Raw genomic sequence first — 7,217 nt, forward strand, 5'->3', positions numbered from 1 at the left:
TTTTAATTTTAATTTTAATTTTAATTTTAATTTTAATTTTAATTTTAATTTTAATTTTAATTTTAATTTTAATTTTAATTTTAATTTTAATTTTAATTTTAATTTTAATTTTAATTTTAATTTTAATTTTAATTTTAATTTTAATTTTAATTTTAATTTTAATTTTAATTTTAATTTTAATTTTAATTTTAATTTTAATTTTAATTTTAATTTTAATTTTAATTTTAATTTTAATTTTAATTTTAATTTTAATTTTAATTTTAATTTTAATTTTAATTTTAATTTTAATTTTAATTTTAATTTTAATTTTAATTTTAATTTTAATTTTAATTTTAATTTTAATTTTAATTTGCAAATTTTAGGGACCAAGACCCAAATTTTAATTTTAACCCTGCAAATTTTAACCCCAAATTTTAATTTTAATTTTGCAAACCCTAGGGACCGATTTTAATTTTAACCCTAATTTTAACCCTTTTAACCCTAGGGACCATAACCCTAACCCTAACCCTAACCCTAACCCTAACCCTAACCAAAACCCAAACCCTAACCCTGCAAACCCTAGGGACCAAGACCCAAACCCTAACCCTAACCCCAAACCCTAGGGACCAAACCCTAACCCTAACCCTAACCCTGCAAACCCTAGGGACCAAGACCCAAACCCTAACCCTAACCCTGCAAACCCTAGGGACCAAGACCCAAACCCTAACCTAACCCTGCAAACCCTAGGGACCAAGACCCAAACCCTAACCCTGCAAACCCTAGGGACCAAGACCCAAACCCTAACCCTAACCCTGCAAACCCTAGGGACCAAGACCCAAACCCTAACCCTAACCCTGCAAACCCTAGGGACCAAGACCCTAACCCTAACCCTGCAAACCCTAGGGACCAAGACCCAAACCCTAACCCTAACCCTGCAAACCCTAGGGACCAAGACCCAAACCCTAACCCTAACCCTGCAAACCCTAGGGACCAAGACCCTAACCCTAACCCTGCAAACCCTAGGGACCAAGACCCAAACCCTAACCCTAACCCTGCAAACCCTAGGGACCAAGACCCAAACCCTAACCCTGCAAACCCTAGGGACCAAGACCCAAACCCAAACCCTAACCCTAACCCTGCAAACCCTAGGGACCAAGACCCAAACCCTAACCCTAACCCTGCAAACCCTAGGGACCAAGACCCTAACCCTAACCCTGCAAACCCTAGGGACCAAGACCCAAACCCTAACCCTAACCCTGCAAACCCTAGGGACCAAGACCCAAACCCTAACCCTGCAAACCCTAGGGACCAAGACCCAAACCCTAACCCTGCAAACCCTAGGGACCAAGACCCAAACCCTAACCCTAACCCTGCAAACCCTAGGGACCAAGACCCCCTAACCCTAACCCTGCAAACCCTAGGGACCAAGACCAAACCCTAACCCTAACCCTGCAAACCCTAGGGACCAAGACCCAAACCCTAACCCTGCAAACCCTGCAAACCCTAGGGACCAAGACCCTAACCCTAACCCTGCAAACCCTAGGGACCTAGACCCAAACCCTAACCCTAACCCTGCAAACCCTAGGGACCAAGACCCAAACCCTAACCCTGCAAACCCTAGGGACCAAGACCCAAACCCTAACCCTAACCCTGCAAACCCTAGGGACCAAGACCCAAACCCTAACCCTAACCCTGCAAACCCTAGGGACCAAGACCCAAACCCTAACCCTGCAAACCCTAGGGACCAAGACCCAAACCCTAACCCTAACCCTGCAAACCCTAGGGCCCAAGACCCAAACCCTAACCCAAACCCTGCAAACCCTCGCGACCAAGACCAAAACCCTAACCCTAACCCTGCACACCCTAGGGACCAGGACCAAGACCCTAACCCTAACCCCGCAGACCCTAGGGACCAAGACCCTAACCCTAACCCCGCAGACCCTAGGGACCAAGACCCTAACCCTAACCCCGCAGACCCTAGGGACCAAGACCCTAACCCTAACCCCGCAGACCCTAGGGACCAAGACCCAAACCCTAACCCTAACCCTGCAAACCCTAGGGACCAAGACCCAAACCCTAACCCTGCAAACCCTAGGGACCAAGACCCAAACCCTAACCCTAACCCTGCAAACCCTAGGGACCAAGACCCAAACCCTAACCCTGCAAACCCTAGGGACCAAGACCCAAACCCTAACCCTAACCCTCCAAACCAAAGGGACCAAGACCAAGACCCAAACCCTGCAAACCCTAGGGACCAAGACCCAAACCCTAACCCTGCCCTAGGGACCAAGACCCAAACCCTAACCCTGCAAACCCTACGGACCATGACCAAAACCCTGCAAACCCTAGGGACCAAGACCCAAACCCTAACCCTGCAAACCCTAGGGACCAAGACCCAAACCCTGCAAACCCTAGGGACCAAGACCCAAACCCTAACCCTAACCCTGCAAACCCTAGGGACCAAGACCCAAACCCTGCAAACCCTAGGGACCAAGACCCAAACCCTAACCCTAACCCTGCAAACCCTAGGGACCAAGACCCAAACCCTAACCCTAACCCTGCAAACCCTAGGGACCAAGACCCAAACCCTAACCCTAACCCTGCAAACCCTGGGGACCAAGAGCCCAACCCTGCAAACCCTGGGGACCAAGACCCAAACCCTAACCCTAACCCTGCAAACCCTAGGGACCAAGACCCAAACCCTAACCCTAACCCTGCAAACCCTAGGGACCAAGACCCAAACCCTAACCCTGCAAACCCTAGGGACCAAGACCCAAACCCTAACCCTAACCCTGCAAACCCTAGGGACCAAGACCCAAACCCTAACCCTGCAAACCCTAGGGACCAAGGGGCCAGACCATGCGGTAATGGTATTAGGCGTATTGTCCCATCCCACCCTTACCCCTTCCTGCACACCATGTTTTTAAATCAGCAGAGACACACAAAGCAGTCATCTCAAAGTACATTTTTTATTTGGCAACACAACATTACAATACATCACCATGGAATACTCTTATACAGCTTATACATGTTAGGGTTACATGACATCGTCTTCAATTACCCTGGTCAACCTACGGAACAACACATACACCTTCCTGTCCACTTACTCATTTAAAAACACGATCTGCTCCCAGTACACAATCACACCCCACTACCACCTTTCCCACCCTGCGGTACAGCGCACCACAACTCGCCTGCACGTTCCCTCCCCACCTCTTACATGGCCAAAAATGTTAAGTCAAAGACTGTCCGGGACAGCCCCAACCCTGGTGCGGTGCAGCGAAACAGCCGAAAGGCTGACAAATTGCAACAAACGTCAGCCTTGGGGCTGTTTGACTGCACCGCACCAGGGTTGACAATCATCATAGAGATGATTGCTACTAGGTGGATGACTCATAAGTCATCCGACCTAAATGCAAACCTGACTGATTACAACCGTGCAAACAATACAGCAAAACATTCAATGTATTAACACATTACTATATCTATCTACGAAAGTTGTCAGATGACTGTCTGTCATACTGAACACAGATATAGTCAACACATTATATCTATCTAAGTGACCCCCCATGGCAAAGACACAAGTGATGTAAAACACCCAAAACGTTACACATGAGACTACAGATGTCAACAATGACTTCCAACCACTTCAGCATGTTACAAATATTAATACCCCAAATACCAGTATCCTCAAATACTTGTAGATATTACAAATCTCTACACAATGACAAGCCCATTCCTCCATTACAACCAAGCCCTGAAATTCAGAAGATGCTTCATATCAAACCCAGAAAACACACATTGTTTTTTTTTTGCGGGGGGAGCTAAAATGTATAAATACAAAAAGAAAGACACTGCAGTCTTCTCTAGAAACACTCATATCACAGGGCGATCTTTGGTTTCAAACTTCTTACCCCTGCAATGACATAAAACATTTCTCAACATCTGCAACCACCACACGGCTGCTGCAAAACATATCAAATACAACCAACTACACAACTGTGATACCCACTGCCATGCACCCAGTGGAAGACCTTAACTGTGCCACACACAAATATCAACATCAATACACATAAACACCTAGCAAACTACTCAAGCAATACATTACCATGGAACAAACTTCATCCTCAGCACACTTTCATTTCACCTGCTCTTTCCCGGAGTTCACCACATCATCTTACAGAACCTAGAAAGACAACACACATAATGACAAACCCTTGAAATTGCACAACGGACTCCACGCACAACCACTAAAATCCTCTCCAATTATAAATATGAAACCACACGTTCAAACATACCCTTATCCCTTTCCCCACACTCCAAATAGGATGCTCACGTCCTCTCGAGGCAACCGGCACCGAGGGGAGGACACCACAGGGAGGGACCGGACACCTGTGATTCAAAACCGTGGTGGGAGGAGGGGACCTCGAAGAACGGAGCATCTCCACTGACCCCGCGGCCCCTGGCCCTGGGAGACAAAGGCTCCCCCCACAAATGGCCCCTCAACAAGAGCTCGGACCCGCCAACCCTTCAGCAGATACGTATCTTTTACGTGCGGAGAGGGGCAGCCTCGCCCCAGGCATCGCACTGGGACGTCTTGACCGAGCGGCAGCGCTTCCGCACGCACGCAGCGACGCCGGGACACAAGGACGGACGTACATCGCCTTCACAACCCTCGCCATCGCAGGACCACTCGCTACCGGAGGTGGCGGACTCTGCAAACAAACGGAAGGGGAACAATATTCACGTCATGCTCCGCTCACGAGGCTCCACGCGGCACAATACGCAAAGTAAGCGACGCGAACCAAGGCGTCGTTCACACAAAGCACCCCCGGCCAGACAGCACCGTCCCCTGGGACCGCTTCCCACCTCCCTTCCCTAAGTGGGATGCTCACGTCCTCTCGAGGCAACCGGCACCGAGGGGAGGACACCACAGGGAGGGACCGGACACCTGTGATTCAAAGCCGTGGTGGGAGGAGGGGACCTCGAAGAACGGAGCATCTCCACTGACCCCGCGGCCCCTGGCCCCGGGAGACAAAGGCTCCCCCCACACATGGCCCCTCAACAAGAGCTCGGACCCGCCAACCCTTCAGCAGATACGTATCTTTTACGTGCGGAGAGGGGCGGCATCGCACTGGGACGTCTTGACCGAGCGGCAGCGCTTCCGCACGCACGCAGCGACGCACGGGACACAAGGACGGACGTACATCGCCTTCACAACCCTCGCCATCGCAGGACCACTCGCTACCGGAGGTGGCGGACTCTGCAAACAAACGGAAGGGGAACAATATTCACGTCATGCTCCGCTCACGAGGCTCCACGCGGCACAATACGCAAAGTAAGCGACGCGAACCAAGGCGTCGTTCACACAACGCACCCCCGGCCAGACAGCACCGTCCCCTGGGACCGCTTCCCACCTCCCTTCCCTAAGTGGGATGCTCACGTCCTCTCGAGGCAACCGGCACCGAGGGGAGGACACCACAGGGAGGGACCGGACACCTGTGATTCAAAGCCGTGGTGGGAGGAGGGGACCTCGAAGAACGGAGCATCTCCACTGACCCCGCGGCCCCTGGCCCCGGGAGACAAAGGCTCCCCCCACACATGGCCCCTCAACAAGAGCTCGGACCCGCCAACCCTTCAGCAGATACGTATCTTTTACGTGCGGAGAGGGGCGGCATCGCACTGGGACGTCTTGACCGAGCGGCAGCGCTTCCGCACGCACGCAGCGACGCCGGGACACAAGGACGGACGTACATCGCCTTCACAACCCTCGCCATCGCAGGACCACTCGCTACCGGAGGTGGCGGACTCTGCAAACAAACGGAAGGGGAACAATATTCACGTCATGCTCCGCTCACGAGGCTCCACGCGGCACAATACGCAAAGTAAGCGACGCGAACCAAGGCGTCGTTCACACAACGCACCCCCGGCCAGACAGCACCGTCCCCTGGGACCGCTTCCCACCTCCCTTCCCTAAGTGGGATGCTCACGTCCTCTCGAGGCAACCGGCACCGAGGGGAGGACACCACAGGGAGGGACCGGACACCTGTGATTCAAAGCCGTGGTGGGAGGAGCGGACCTCGAAGAACGGAGCATCTCCACTGACCCCGCGGCCCCTGGCCCCGGGAGACAAAGGCTCCCCCACACATGGCCCCCCCTCAACAAGAGCTCGGACCCGCCAACCCTTCAGCAGATACGTATCTTTTACGTGCGGAGAGGGGCAGCCTCGCCCCAGGCATCGCACTGGGACGTCTTGACCGAGCGGCAGCGCTTCCGCACGCACGCAGCGACGCCGGGACACAAGGACGGACGTACATCGCCTTCACAACCCTCGCCATCGCAGGACCACTCGCTACCGGAGGTGGCGGACTCTGCAAACAAACGGAAGGGGAACAATATTCACGTCATGCTCCGCTCACGAGGCTCCACGCGGCACAATACGCAAAGTAAGCGACGCGAACCAAGGCGTCGTTCACACAACGCACCCCCGGCCAGACAGCACCGTCCCCTGGGACCGCTTCCCACCTCCCTTCCCTAAGTGGGATGCTCACGTCCTCTCGAGGCAACCGGCACCGAGGGGAGGACACCACAGGGAGGGACCGGACACCTGTGATTCAAAGCCGTGGTGGGAGGAGGGGACCTCGAAGAACGGAGCATCTCCACTGACCCCGCGGCCCCTGGCCCCGGGAGACAAAGGCTCCCCCCACACATGGCCCCTCAACAAGAGCTCGGACCCGCCAACCCTTCAGCAGATACGTATCTTTTACGTGCGGAGAGGGGCAGCCTCGCCCCAGGCATCGCACTGGGACGTCTTGACCGAGCGGCAGCGCTTCCGCACGCACGCAGCGACGCCGGGACACAAGGACGGACGTACATCGCCTTCACAACCCTCGCCATCGCAGGACCACTCGCTACCGGAGGTGGCGGACTCTGCAAACAAACGGAAGGGGAACAATATTCACGTCATGCTCCGCTCACGAGGCTCCACGCGGCACAATACGCAAAGTAAGCGACGCGAACCAAGGCGTCGTTCACACAACGCACCCCCGGCCAGACAGCACCGTCCCCTGGGACCGCTTCCCACCTCCCTTCCCTAAGTGGGATGCTCACGTCCTCTCGAGGCAACCGGCACCGAGGGGAGGACACCACAGGGAGGGACCGGACACCTGTGATTCAAAGCCGTGGTGGGAGGAGCGGACCTCGAAGAACGGAGCATCTCCACTGACCCCGCGGCCCCT

The 7,217-nt window shown here is 53.1% G+C and overlaps 1 long non-coding RNA gene across 1 annotated transcript; it reads right to left on the minus strand.

The window, feature by feature from the left end:
* Nucleotides 1–2,937: 2,937 nt before the first annotated feature.
* LOC137160239 (uncharacterized) lies at nt 2,938–5,059 on the minus strand. The gene is made up of 3 exons (XR_010921818.1): nt 4,278–5,059; nt 4,088–4,165; nt 2,938–3,895 (listed from the first exon to the last, which is right to left on the minus strand). It is a non-coding gene; the product is annotated as an uncharacterized lncRNA (long non-coding RNA).
* Between the last annotated feature and the right edge of the window lie 2,158 nt (nt 5,060–7,217).

Source organism: Emydura macquarii, unplaced genomic scaffold (assembly GCF_026122565.2).
Source record: "Emydura macquarii macquarii isolate MOO-44397 ecotype Brisbane River unplaced genomic scaffold, CSIRO-AGI_Emac_v2 contig_2184, whole genome shotgun sequence".
NCBI lineage: Eukaryota > Metazoa > Chordata > Testudines > Chelidae > Emydura > Emydura macquarii.